Here is a 15450-nt window from a genome sequence, read left to right as displayed (position 1 = left end):
CAGGAGTTGTAGGATGACATCAAGTACATCATACAGGAAGAAAGCAAAAGGTCGTTAAGAAAACAAGAAAAAAGTAACCAAAGTGGATTTTAGACTCTGAAACTTGCTCTCCAGCATACAGAGGCTAAAGCAAATGGAAGAAATGAGGAAGAAAAAGAGTGGAATATAAATATTCAAAGGGTAGCTAGGAAAGACAAAGTCAAATATTATAATGAAATGTGCAAAGACGTGAAGTTAGAAAAACAGAAAGGAAATACACACTCAGCATTTCTCAAGCTAAGGGAACTGAAGAAACAATTCAAACCTTGACTTGCAATAATGAAGGATTCTATGGGCAAAATATTGAATGATACAGAAAATATCAAAAGAAGGTAAAAGGAAAAAAAAAAGGGGGGGGGGAGTGGTTAATCTTTCAGTCCAGAAACAGAGGACCCTAGATCCATGAAAAAAGGAACGCACAAATAGAATGTGGGACCTTATCCAGAGAAGCAGCAGCGCCAGTGATGGAGGCAGAGATGAGGGCATGGAGAGGGGGAGCGGCTGAGGACTCTAGATTCATCAACTAAGAAAAGAAGGATTAAGAACTGTTGGCCAGGAGCAGACTTGCAGAATGTGCCCTTTGGAGGTGTAAATTATTATATATGCCTGAGTGGGGTTTTTTGTTTTTGTGTTTTTTAAAAAGCTAAAGTAGATAGAGAGAAATACTGTTAACTGATGGTACATGGAGGGGATTATAATTAATGTAATGAAACAAGGTACACGATTTGTTGAATGTAAAACTAATGCTATGCCCTGTAAACTTACACTCAATCCACAATAAAAACTTTAAATGGAAAAAAAAAAGAAGGTAAAAGGATTATACAGAGTCACTGTATCAAAAATGTTCAAACATTGCAAGAGGTAGCATATGACCAAGAGCCAATGATATTGAAGGAAGAAATTCAAGGTGCACTGAGGCATTGGCAAAAAAACAAGGCTCTGGGAATTGATGGAATAGAAACCCAAATCTTTCAACAAACTGAGGTGGCAGTGGAGGTACTCACTCATTTATGACAAAAAATTTGGAAGACAACTACCTGGCCAACTGACTGGAAGACATTTATCTGTATTTGTGCTCATTCCAAAGAGAGGTGAGCCTGTGGATTTCAGAAGTCATCAAACAGTATCACTAATATTTCATGTAAGTAAATTTTTGCTAAAGTGAATTTAAAAATGGCTATAACAGTACATTGATAGGAAACTTCTACAGATTCAAGCCAGATTCAGATGAGGACATGAAACAAGGGATATTATTGCTGGCATCAGATGGGTCTTGACTGAAAGCAAAGAATACCAGAAAGATGTTTACCTGTACTTCATTGACTACTCAAAGGATTTTGATTTTGTGGATCATGACAAGCTATGGACAACACTGAGGAGAATGAATATTCCAGAACACTTAATTGTGCTCCTGAGGAACCTATACATAGACCAAGAGACAGTTGTTCGAATGGAATAAGGGAACACTGAATTAAAATTAGGCAAGGTGTGTACCAGGCTTGTATTCTTTCACCATACTTATTCAACCTGTAAGGAGCTCTGGTAGTGTAGTGGTTACAAATTGGGCTGATAACCTTAAAGTCAGCAGTTCGAAACTACCAGCCATTCCATGGGAGAAAGATGAGGCTTTCTGCTCCCATAAAGATTTACAGCCTCGGAAACCCTATGCAGAGTCACTATGAGTCAGAACTGACTCCATGGAACAGAACCACCATCATTCAATTTGTATGCTGAGCAAATAATTTGAGAAGCTCGATTGTCTGAAGAAGAACATGGCATCAGGATTGGAGGAAAATTCATTAACACCCTGTTATAAGCAGATGGTATACTTTGTTTGCTGAAAGTGAAGAGGACTTGAAAAACTTACTAATGAAGATCAAAGACCACAGTCTTCAATTTGGGTTGCACCTTAATGTAAAGAAAAGAAAAATTCTCACCACTGGACCAGTAAATAACATCAAGATAAACGGAGAAAATATTGAAATTGTCAAAGACTTAATTTTGCTCACCTCAACCATCAACACTCAAGGAAGCAACACTCAAGAAACCAATGTACTTATTGCATTGGGCAAATCTGCTGAACAAGACCTCTTTAAAGTGTTCAAGAGCAAAGATGTCAGTCTGAGTATTAAGGTGTACCTGATCCAAGCCATGGTATTTTCAATAAACTCATATGCATGTGAGAGTTGAACAATGAATAAAGAAGACTATAGAAGAATTGATGCATTTGAGTTATGGTGTTGGAGTACCATGGACTGCCAAAAGTTGTGTTGGAAGAAGTACAGCCAGAATGTTCCTTAGAAGCCAGGATAGCCAGACTTTATCTCTCATATTTCAGGCATATTATCAGGAGGGACCAGACCCTGGAGAAGAACATCATACTTGAGAAAGTGGAGGGTCAGTATAAAAGGGGAAGACCTCTAAACTGATGGATCGGCACAGTGGCAGCAACAATGGGCTTAAGCGTAATAATCATTGTGAGGTTGGCACAGGACCAGGCAGTGTTTCATCCTGTTGTGCATAAGGTCACTATGAATTGGTACCAACTTGAAGGCCCCTAACAATCACAACAACAGTAGTCCCTGGAGAAGGACATCATGCTTGGTAAAGTAGAGGGTCAGCAAAAAAAAAAAAAACCTCAGTAAGATAGACTGACACAGTAGCTGCCAGCAGTGGACTCAAACATAGCAATGATTGTGAGAAGGATGCTGGACGAGGCAAATGTTCTGTTGTATCTACGGTCACTATGAATGCTCCTAACAACAACTCCAAGTATTTGGTGGTTGAAGCATTGCTCCTAAAGTTAGAAGGACCCAGTAGTAACCATCATCCCAGTTGATTCCCATGATGATAGAACTTTGCCAATAAGTCTAACAAATTTAATTTAGAGATATTGTTCCCACATTTCCATTCCTGTATGTAGATAGAACATTTCCATTCCTGTATGTAGATAGGACATTTCCATTCCTGTATGTAGATAGGACAATCATCTGTTATGATTTTGCAAATGGTGCTTGGACTACCTAGCTAAGGAACATCTATAGCAAATTCAAAAATAATCACATTGACCAGAGTTTCTCCTGAGAGAAAAATGAGCTAAAAATCAATTGTCTAATCTCTGATGCACAAATCTCAGCACCTAGCTATAAAGTTAGCAGTAGCCCTCATATTTCTGATGATCTAACTGTAGGGTCAGAGTTGACCAAAACAAGCTTAAGAGGCAAATGTGTTCCGACAAGTATAGTGACGTTGTTAGGTACCGTTGAGTCAGCTCTGATTCAGAGCGACCTTATCACAACAGAACAAAACACTGTTCCATCCTGTGCAAATCTCATAATTGTTGTTATGTTTTAGCTCATTGCTACTGCTACTGTGTCAATCCATCTCTGTGGGGCTATTTCCTCTTTTTCACTGATTCTCCATTTTACCAAGCATGATGTCCTTCTTCAGGGACTGGTCCCTCCTGATAATCCATCTGAAGTATAAGAGATGAAATCTCACCATCCTGGCTTCTAAGAAGCATTCGTGCTTTACTTCTTCCAACAAACATTTGTTGGTTCTTCTGGCAGTCCGTGGTACTTTTAATATTCTTGCCCAACGCTATAATTCAAATGCATCGATTCTTCTATGGTCATAAAAGAACTCATTATCTCTACTGTCAAAACCTGCCCTGGGCAAAATCACTAAACCAGGTTCCCCTCCACTTAAATCAGGTTCCCTTCTACTTTCTAAGAACCTAGTCTGGCTGGAATACAGCTACAGCTCTCCCTAAGTCCTGGTCTAAAACACACTCCAACCTCTTCACAATCTAGCCACACAATTGCTGAAGAACATTTGTAATGAATTAACACAAATACATGCCCAACACATGGTAGCTGCTATTAAACATTAGCCCCTTCTCCAAGTCCCTAAAACAAACTAATATTTGGGCTTTCAGTGGAATCCTGGAAAGATAAAGACTCTATTTAACTCGGGTTCATCTATTAGGCAGAATTCCAAATATTAGGTTAGGCAATGACATGAGGAATTTTTCTGAGGGTGTCTCTGCTTGTTACTCCTCAGATCACACCGGCAAGGCAGTAAGCCAAATCTGCTGAGGTTGTACCAACTCATCCTGCATAGCACGTGACCCTAATCGTGTGTTCTCTCTGAAAGGGATTTCTAGAGCTCACATCTTTGGCTCAACCTCAGAAACAGACCCCGAGCAACCTTTTCCATGACATACTTGCAGGCCAGTGTTTTTAGAGTCTCATCAGAGGCCTAGTGGAGAGCCGGATGCTGGGGTGGGGGATAAAGCAGCAAATCTAGTATTCACTGGTAAGGAATGACTAACTGGGAGAAGGGTCTTCCTCAGGTGCTGGTTCGAAGCAGCCACCTACATAAAGCCAGTTTTGCCTTCTTTCAGTAGGCCCTCTCTCTGCTGAGTAACATGGGACAAAGCCCTGCTTAGACGGTGGCCTCTTGGGACAAATTCTAGGATGGGCATATCTCCAACGCAACATTTGAAAAAGTGGCAGTTAGCAGCATTGCCGGAGCAGAATAAGAATCTCCTAGTGTCAGGAGCTGGAGTCTTGGTGTGGCACTGTGGGTTAATGCACTGGACTGCAAAGTTGATTTGAATCACAAGATCATATGTTCAAGCTCACCAGCCACTCCTGGGAAACCTTATACTGGGTCACTATGAGTTGGAACTGGCTCAACAGCTCTTAACAATAACAACAGCAAGTGTCAGGAGCCAGGACTAGTCTGCTAGTCAACCTCAAAAGGCACCAGATTTCTCAGCAGGCAAACCCAGGAGTTCGCTTCATAGAAATACCACATAATCGGGGCATCTGCACGAGAGCAAGCATGGAATGTTGTCTGTCACTAAGAAACAACCCAGAGCAGCTCATCAGTGACTGTGGGAGAGTGAGGGCAGGAAGGACAAGCTGCGCTGGTCACCCAGCCAGGATTGTGCAAAACACATCATCACCGCCCTGGTTTCTGAAGCCCCTTTTCCTTTTTGAGCCAAAGAGGCATGTGGCCAGGAAGGAAGGAGAGTGCAGCTGCGGTTCATTACCAGCAACCCAGGGTCACCTTGGAAGGACACAAGCCTACTCCTTTGGTATGGGTTAAACAGACAGGACCATCTGGAACACAAGATTTGGCATCAACCCTTGGAAAGTTTGCCTGAAATCTCAGAACACATGTTTTATTCTCAATGGGCAACTCAAACTTTGTTTGCATGGGTCTTAATATGATTTTGAAAGTTCAAAATTTAGAGGATTAACGGAAAGTATTCAAGCATTAGAGGTTATTGGGTAAAAGTAACCTTAAGATACCATCTCACTTTGCTCCCAAATTACATAATATGGAGCTGTAGGCACACTGATTTGGAGATTCAGAGTTTACAGACATGTGGGTCTCATCACTACTGGTGGCGGTTGTGTGCCATCAAGTCAGTTCTGACTGCTAGCAACCCTGTAGAGGTTTTCTGAGGCTGTTAAATCTTTACAGGAGCAGAGAGGCTCATCTTTCTCCTGCGGAGTAACTAGTAGATTTCAACTGCAGCCCAGCTTGTAATCCACTACACTGTCAGAGCTCCTTTACTGCTCCATTTAGAAAAACTCAATTTCAGACTCAGTCCTGATATTCAATGAGTTAAGTGCACTGGTGACTAATCAAAACGCTGACATTTACATCCATTCCGTGGTGCTGTGGGATAAACACTCAACGATAAGGGAGGTGTGAACCACAAGGTCAGTGTTCCAAACTCACCAGCCACTCCTCGGAAAACCTATACAGGGTCGCTATGGGTCAGTACCGGCTCGATGGTACTTAAAAACAACAACAGCAGTGAGTCTACAGCTAGACAATCTGATGATATGTTTCTGCAAAGACTGAAGCCAATTCTACTCTCACATGAGTCTCTCACAGTCTAAATCAACTCAACAGTACCCAACAACATCCAACCAGAGGAGGGTAACAGTGCCGGGAACTGCAGTTGTGGTTGGCATGCGCTCTGTTGCTTCATTACAAATGTACTAACTAAGTTCAAGACATTGTTCAAACTCCACTCATATGGGGCCAGTACTATTGCCAACCTTATTTTATAAAGAAATTGAGACAGAGAGAACTAACCCAAGATTTCACAGTGGTCATAGAACTGGTGTTCAAATCCAGAAAATCTGTTACTGTAGCTCATGTTCTTAACCACTCTGCTCCTGCTCTATACATGGTACCTTCCATATTTTCCAAATCAAGCCTTAAGCATCCTTGTGGGAAAATATGAAAATGACGTGTGTGCAGGAAAAACTGCGATTGATGTCATTAAACCCAAGAGGACTTGCAAGCAGATTCAATTTCCAATTTAATGTGGGCATGGAAGAAGAGGTATGAGAATACTACGTGCAATTTTCCTTCCTGCTCAAAGTGGGTACCCTGGACCAATGGGATCAGCATCACCTGGGAACTCATTAGAAAGGCAAATCCTCAGACCTCACCCCAGACTTGCTATTGAATCAGAATCGGCATGTTTAATAAGATCCTTAGGTGATTTAAATCCAAGTAAAGTCCTGGTGTGGCACTGTAGAATAAGCACTGGACTGCAAGGTCAGTTTGAACCACAAGTTCAGTAGTTCAAACTCACCAGCAGCTCTTCAAAACCCATAGACAGGGTTGCTATGAGTCAGAAATGACTTGACTGCACTTAACAACAAGAACAACAAATGCTGAGATGTGCTCGTCTCATGGTTTTACTTTCTAGTCATCTGTACCATCAGTATGTTGCTGTTCCAGAATATACTTAGGATCCAGGAGTTTGGCCCACCTGATATTAAGGCATTCCTCAACCTCTTCATTTTTCTAATAATCATCCATAACTATCCCCAGATCACCAGCTCCATCCTCAAACCAAATATTACCCAGAATTCAGGGTAAAGTTGGGTGAAAAGCTCTCAAAAGTCTACCTTGCTCCCAATCCCTTCCTACATCCCCATTCCAGACTATGTCCACTGTAGTCCCCCCAAAACCCTACTTGCACTGCTTTTTCAGATTTAAGCATTGTGTCTTCAAGAAGCACATAAGTACCTACCTTTTGTCCTCAATTTGAAAGTTGGAAGGAATCTGAAATCCCACTAGAACATTTATCCATTCCTCATAGCCTCTTCACATCATCACAAGTGATCATCCAACCTAAGCTCAACCCAGAGAGAATACTTTGTAATTATAAATCTCTGTCATGTTTCACAGTTGTAACCAGTGGTGTACAGGGGCTGCAAGGAGCCCTGAACCTTGCCCAGCACAGATGTTAACATTCTTTATAGGTAGATTTGCTCTGTGATTAAATCACTCCATCTGTCTAGACCTTGAGTTCCTCAACTATAAAGTTGTGGGGAGGTGGGCACTAACCAGATTTGAGTTGTACCTGATTCATCTGGAGAACTTCTTAAGACACAGATGATGTAGTCCCTCTCCAGACTCTGACTCAGGGGAGGGGCCGCTGCATGGGGCCTGAGAATGTACATTTCTAACAAAAACTTAGGTGATGCTGGTCTTACAACTCCAAAGATCAAACCATCCTTTGGGAAACACTGTTCTGATTTCCAAGGCCTCTTCCAGGCTTAGGATTGTATTTTTTTTCATTTCAGTCAGATAAATATTCTACATTGCTCCATTTTCAAATTTGCTAACAAAGCAACAGAAATTTCACCTCTCCAGTTTGCATACATTGAATTGTTTAGTGTGTATTTTTCTTCATTCCCCAATTGTATTTTCAATTCTTATTCCATATATATTCATAAGGAACCCTAGTGACATCGTGGCCTACGTGTTGGGCCTCTAACTTCAAGGTCAGCAGTTCAAATTCACTCAGCAGAAGAAAGGGGAGTCTTCCCACTCGCAGAATGATTTACAGCCTCGGAAACTCTAACAAGGGTTGCTGAGAGTCGGAATGGACTCAATGACTGTGGGTTTCGATTTGGGTTTGGGCTATAGATTCCATACGTCTTCCTTGGTTGTGCTAAACACTCAGTGTTGTTACTGTACCATCAAATTGGTTCTGACTCATAGCGACCCCTATAGGGTTTCCAAGGAGCAGCTGGCTCAAACCAACCTTGAGGGCCAGTGCTTTATCCCACAGCGCCACACCAGGACTCCAAAACACTCAGTAGGCTATTAACAAATGAAATGATTTTACTAATGCCAATTATTAAAATGGAACTACACAGCAGAACCAAGACTTCCACAGAAGATCAATCTAGGAATCAGAACAATGTAAAATCCAATGACCATACCAGTTAGAGGTCATTCAGACAGAAGACTTTGGCTACACAGGGGAAAAAACAAAACAAAACTGTTATGGTTGAATCAACTCCAATGCATAGTGATGCTATAGAACTGGGTAGAACTTAGGAAAACACACTGACTACTACATCTTTCTCCCAACAGAACCGCCAGCCTTTCAGTTTAGCCACCAAGCCCTTAACTACGGCATCACTAGTGTGATGCTGTAGGATAAGCACTGGACCGCCAGGTTGGCAGTTCAAACCCATCAGCCGCTCTTTGGAAACTGTATACAGGGTCTCTATGAGTGAGAACGACTTGATGGCACTTAACAACAACAACAACACTGCATCATAAGAGCTTCTCTGGCAGGCTGGAAATTATCAGAAAAACAAACTTCTCTCACCTTTCCACCTGGTTAACCCAACAACCCATGGTCTAATTTTCCATAATATAAACAGAGTTTAGATCAGGAATTCCTTTGATAGTTGTTGGGTGAAGAATCACAGCAACATTCAGACTAGTTATTTGCTCCTACCACATCCAGTTGTGGCATTTCTCCTCACTGTGGATTTTTCTTTTTCCCTTTTGTCTTATTAAGTTTGAGATTTAAAATACAGTGTCTGCTGACATCTGGTGGTAAATGAAAACAGCTGCAGTCCATGAACTATGAAACTATTACCTCCTCCCTCTTTCTCTTCCCTCCAACCTCAAAAAACAAAACAAAACAAAACAAAACAAAAAAACCATAGGACCTTATAGAACAAAGTAGAACTTCCCCACACACACACAATTTCCAAAATGTAAATCTTGTTTTTCTCCTACATCTTCTGCTGCTGATCACCCCGTGGGTGGGTTCAAACCACTGAACACTCTGGCCTTTTAACCACTACACTCCCAAGGCTTCTTATAGATACTATACCTATGATCTAACACTTTCTCTTCTTAGCTCCGTAGGTAAAAAACATGCATCTATGTGACAATTTCCGGATAGCTGAGTTTTTCAAGGAAATAATTTGAGTCTTCAAATTCTGAACTAAAGCAAATTATATAGTCGTCCTGGTGTGGTGCTGTGGGTTAATGCACCAGACTGCAAGGTAGATGGGTCAAGCTCACCAACTGCTCCTCCGAAGCCCTAGACAGGGTAGCTGTGACTCAGATCCAACTCAATGGCACTTAACAACAACAACAACAAACTAGGAGAAAGAGCTAGCGTCAGAATAAATAACCCACTCTGTCTGATTTTTATGATTCTGTAATAGGGATTGCTATGTTCTGTTTGGACCATTCATGTTTGGACCAAATTGTTGTTGTTGTGCTGTTGAGTCAGTTCCAACCCATAGCGACCCTGTACAGGGTTTCTGAGGAGCAGCTGGTGAGCTTGAACTGCCGACCTTGCAGTTCAAACGGCTTTGCAGTCTGACACATTAACCCCTCAGCGCCACACCAGGACTCCCACCAAATTGTATACCTTTCATAATCAAATTATTTTCTGCCTTGAATTTTTTGTTGATGCTGTGTGTTGTCAGTAGTGGAAGTCATGCTGATATCAAGGGAACCATTTTGGAGGTGATATGGATTTTGATATAATTATGTGGGACACATTTGTCCCAAGTGGACTTTGGTGATAGGGGCAGTGAGATGAGGCCCATTTATTCAGAGTCACACATACAGTTTTCCACCAGGTGGCAGCACATAAAACAACTGGGATAGCAGTTTCCCAAGAAATCTGAGTCTGAAATCTTGGTGGGTGGTAGATACCCCCACAGGTCATAAAGGGTTAATCTTAACTTCCTCATCTACAAAGTGGGGATGGAATAGTACCATCTTTCCAGCCCTCTTGTAAGGATTCAATGATATTACATATGTAGGTGCCTGAAACAATGTCTAACCTTTAATAGTACACTCATACATGCTCATGTTGATATTTCTGAAGTCAGCCATCCAACCAGTTCACTCCAGCTCAACTTCCTGCTGAGCATTTACATGTCCAGCCCATATGTAATGAATAAGAATTATCTGGGGATCTTGGTAAAATGTAAGTTCTGATTCAGTACATGTGGGGTGGTGGTGCTGTAGGTTAGGTAATGAGCTGCTAACAGCAAGGTTGTTGGTTCAAACCCACCAGCTATGGATGAGGAAGAAAAATGAGGCTGTGTACTTCCATAAAGATTTAGTCCTGGAAACCCCTATGTTCAGTATATTGTATCTGAGAGTGTGATGGATCTGTAGAATACGCAATGCACTGTGAACTTCAAGGTCGGCAATTTGAGCCCAGCCATTCTGTGAAAGATGAGGTTTTCTGCTCCCGCAAAGATGTACAGCCTCAGAAACCCTATACAAAGTCACTATGAATCAGAACCAAATCAATGGCAGTAAACAGCATATTATATCTGGGGTAGGTGTGCAAATTTTCAGTAGAGAATCAAACATGAATGAACGCTGGCTTCTGCGTTTGTTGTATAAAGACAGAGAGGTGCCAAGTACAAGCTGTCCCTTTTCCCCACATGCCACTGACACAAAACTTAACACACACACACTCATGGCCACACCTCAGCTGAGAGGTAGCCAGTAGACCTGGCCCAAGTGCCCAGTATGACCAATGTTTATTCAGCAATGCCCCAACAACTATTTGCTTTAATAAAAATGCTGTAAATGAGATACAATAACTTTTTTAATTAGTTTATTTTTCAGGATTCATTTTTGCAACATCCTTGCTATCTTACATTGCTTTTTTGCTTAGGCAGTTAAAACATTTGGTTAGATTTTAATAGCAGTAACAATAGTTGAAGAAGTCCAAGCTACACTGAAGGCAATGGTGAAAAGCAAGGATTCAGAAATAGACAAAATGCCATTTGAGATGTTGCCATTAATAGATGCAACACTGGAAGCACTCACTCAAGAAATTCGGAAGACAGCTACCTGACCAACTTATTGGAAGAAATCCATACTTGTGTCCATTCAAAAAAAGATGGCCTAACAGAATGCAGAAGCTAGCAAACAATATAGTTAGTATCATACAAGCTAAAATTTTGTTGAAGATCATTAAAAAAATTATTGCAGCCGCACATTGACAGGGAACTGCCAGAAATTCAAGCTGAATTCAGAACATGACACAGAATCAGGAATATCATTGCTAGTGTCAGCTAGATCTTAGCTGAAAGCAGAAAATGCCAGAAAGATGTTTACCTATGTTTTATCGACTACGCCAAGGCATTCAGTTGTATGGATAATAACAAATTATAGATACCATTGTAAAAAATAGGAATTCCAGAACACTTAATTGTGTTCATCCTGAGCCTGTACATAGCACAAAAAGCAGTTGTTCAAACAGAACAAAGGAATACGTCATGGTTTATAATCAGGAAACGTGTGCATCAGGGTTGTATTCTGTCACTATACTTAACAATCTATATGCTGAGTTAACAATCTGAGAAACTAAAGAACACATCATCAGGATTACAGCAAGATTCATGAACAGTCTATAATTTTGAGATCACACAACCCGGCTTGCTGGAAGCTAAGAGGACTTAAAATATTGATGTTCAAAGATTACAGCCTTCAGTTGTTTTATTTTCTTGTATTGAGAGTTACACTTCAATACAAGAAAATAAAAATCCTCACATCTAGACTAATAAACAACAGTGTGATAAATGAAGAAAAAATACTGAACTTGTCAAGGATTTCATTTTATTTGGATCCACAGTTAACACTCAATAGAAGCAGCAGTCAAAAAATCAGATGACATATTACATATGAGAAAAATCCGCTATATAAGACATCCTTAAAGTATTAAAGAATAAAGACGTCACTTTGAGAAGGTGAACCTAACCCAAACCAAGGTATGTTCAGTTGTCTCAGATGATTCTGAAAGATGGAAAATGAATAAGAAAGACTGGAGAAGAATCCATTTGAAGCATGGTGTTGGTGAAGAATATTGAACATACCATGGGTTGCCCGAAAAGAAACAGATCTGACTTGGAAGAAGTACAGCCAGAACGCACCTTAGCAGCAAAGATTGTGAGAGTTCATCTCAGCTTTGCAAATGCTATCAGGAAGATCACTCCCTAGAAAGGGACATCATGCTTGGTGAAGTAGAGGGACAAGCTTCAACAGAGCTTCCAGACTAAGACAAAACTAGTAAGAAGGAGAGGTGGACTATTTCTGAACTTTCACCTTATGAATAGTAGAGGAATGTTGTCAGATATAGTGCCAGAGAGGAAAACGTTATGAATAATACCATAACATAGTTGTGTATAGTGCCCAGTGATGAGCCCCTCAGGTTGGAAGACAATAAAAATACAGCTGGGGAAGAGCTGCCTCATCAAATTACAGTTGACCATAATGACGTGAATGCAACAAAGCTTTCTGGGCCTTCATTTGCACAACTCAAAATGAGGAGAAACAGTTGCAAACACACACAAATAACCAGAACATGGGTTCTTCTAAGTATAAATCTAGAAAAATTAGAAGTTGTCAAAAATGAAATGCTATAATGGACTGGTGTTCCAGAACACTTAATTGTGCTCATGAGGAACCTATACATAGACCAAGAGGCAGTTGTTCGAACTGAACAAGGGGACACTGAATGGTTTAAAATCAGGAAATGCTTGTGCCAGGGCTGCACAAGACATCTTAAAGTGTTCAAGAGCAAAGATGTCAATTTGAGGAGTAAGGTGCATCTAACTCAAGCCATGGTACTTTCAATAGCCTCATATGCACGTGAAAATTGGACAGTGATTAAGGAAGATTTGAAGAAGAATTGCTGCATTTGAGCTATGGTGTTGGAGAAGAATATTAAAAATACCATGGACTAAATAAAGAATAAAAATAAAGAAAACGGCATCATCACTGCTTCAAGGAAAATTACAAGTGAAAACCGAAACGTAGACTGCTTTCTGGTACTATCAAAGTTAAGTTGACTCAGTATGTTGAAGTATTCCTATTGTTTACCCATGATGGAAATGCATTTGTCCTATGTGTTTTTCCATTCATTTGTTCATTTATTCATTAAACATTTAGTGACAAAAAATTTTTAAAATACCATGGACTGCCAAAAGAACAAATAAATATGTATTGGCAGAAGTATAGCCACAATGCACCATAGAAGCCAATATGATGAGATTTTATCTCTTATACTTTGGACATGGTATCAGGAGGAACCAGTCCATAGAGAAGGACATTGTGCTTGGTAAAATAGAGCGTCAGTGAAAAAGAGGAAGATGGATTGATAGAGTGGCAGCAGCGATGGGCTGAAATGTAACAATTGTAAAGATGGCACCAGATCAGGCATTCTGTTGTGCACAGGGCCACTATGAGTTGGAACTGACTCAACTACACCTGACAACAACATTGGTCATTTTCAATCAGACAATTATATGGTTTACTGTGCCAAGAATAATAAATTGAGGATTCATGGCAACACATTCATCATCAAATCAAAAAAGAACATTTCAAGATCTATCTTGAAGTACATTGCTGTCTGTGATAGGATCATATCCACATGTCTACAAGGAAGACCAGTTAATACCACAATTATTCAAATGTACACACCAAATACTAAAGCCAGTAATGGTGAAATTGAAGAATTCTACCAACATCTACAGTCTGAAATTGATCCAATATACAATAGCGATATATTGATAATTATGAGGGACTGGAATGCAAAAGCTGAAAACAAGACATATCAGTAATTGGAACATATGGCCTTCGTAATAGAAGTGATGCTAGAAATTTCATGATTAAATTTTTCAAAACCAACAACTTATTCACAACAAATAACTTTTTTTTTTTTAACAGAAAAGGTTACTATACACGTGGAACTCACCAGATGGAATACACAAGAATCAAATTGACTACATCTGTATGAAAAAACAATGGAGAAACTCAGTATCATTAGCCAAAACAAGGCCAGGGGCAGACTGTGGAACAATTTGAAAGTTCAGACAGAAGATGAATAAAATGAAAACAAATCCACAAGAGTCCAAATCTGATCTTGAACATATCCCACCTGAATTTAGAGACCATCTCAAAAACAGATTAAATGGATTATACACTAGTGACCAAAGACCAGTAGAGTTTTGGATGACATCAAGAATATCATACAGGAAGAAAACAAAAGGTCATTAAAAAGAGGAAAGAAAGAAAAGTCAAAAATGGATGTCAGAGAGACTCTGAGACTTGTTCTTGGGCATAGAAAAGCTAAAGCAAACAGAAGAAATGAAATAAAAGAGCTGAACAGAAAATTTCAAAGGGCAGTTTGAGAATACAAAGTTAAATGTTATAATCAAATGTGCAAAGACCTGAAGTTAGAAAAATAAACAGGAAGAACATCTCAGCATTTTTCAAGCTGATAAAACTGAAGGAGAAATTCAAGCCTTGAGTCATAATATGGAAAAACTCCACAGGCAAAATATTGAATGATGACAAAAGTGTCAAAAGAAGATGGAAGGAATACACAGAGCCACTGTATTAATAATAAATGGTCGATGTTCAACCATTTCAAGTAGTAGCATATGATCAAGAACCGATGGTACTGAAGGAGGAAGTCCAAGCTACACTGAAGGCATTGACAAAAACAAGGCTTCAGGAATTGATAGAATACAAATTGATATAGTGCGATAAATGGAGGCAACACTGGAGACTCTCACTCATCTCTGCCAAGAAATTTGGAAGACAGCTACCTGGCCAACTGACTGGAATAGACACATTATTTTTGCCCATTCCAAAGAAAGGTAACCTAATGGAATGCAGAAATTACAGAACAATATCATTGGTGTCACATTCAAGTAAAATTTTTCTGAAAATAATTTTTAAATGGTTGCAGCAGTATAACTACAGGGAGCTGGCAGAAACCCAAGCTGAATTCGGAAGACGTGGAACAAGGGATATCATTGCTGACTTTAGATGGATCTTAACTGAATACAGAAAACACTAGGAAGATATTTACTTGGGTTTTGTTGATTATGCAAAGGATTTCGACTGAGTGGATCATGACAGACTACAGATAACATTGTGTTGAATGGGTATTCCAGAACCATTTATTATGCTCTTGGGGAACCTATACATAGACCAAGAAGCAGTTGTTAGAACAAGGGGAGACTGAGTTATTTAAAATCAGGAAAGGTTTGTATCCTTTCACCATAGTTA

At 40.0% G+C, this 15450-nt stretch overlaps 1 protein-coding gene and 1 pseudogene across 1 annotated transcript in view; both read left to right on the top strand.

The window, feature by feature from the left end:
* The window catches only part of RHOJ (ras homolog family member J), a 182464-nt gene that overhangs the window by 145393 nt on the left and 21621 nt on the right, over positions 1-15450 (top strand). The gene's annotated exons all lie outside the window — the stretch shown is intronic.
* LOC102839466 overlaps positions 6802-15450 on the top strand; it is a 14979-nt pseudogene continuing 6330 nt past the window's right edge.

This window comes from Chrysochloris asiatica, unplaced genomic scaffold (assembly GCF_000296735.1).
Source record: "Chrysochloris asiatica unplaced genomic scaffold, ChrAsi1.0 scaffold00067, whole genome shotgun sequence".
In the NCBI taxonomy this organism is placed as follows: domain Eukaryota; kingdom Metazoa; phylum Chordata; class Mammalia; order Afrosoricida; family Chrysochloridae; genus Chrysochloris; species Chrysochloris asiatica.
The sequence above is the reverse complement of the archived record's forward strand: the minus strand, read 5'-3'. Positions and strand labels throughout refer to the sequence as shown.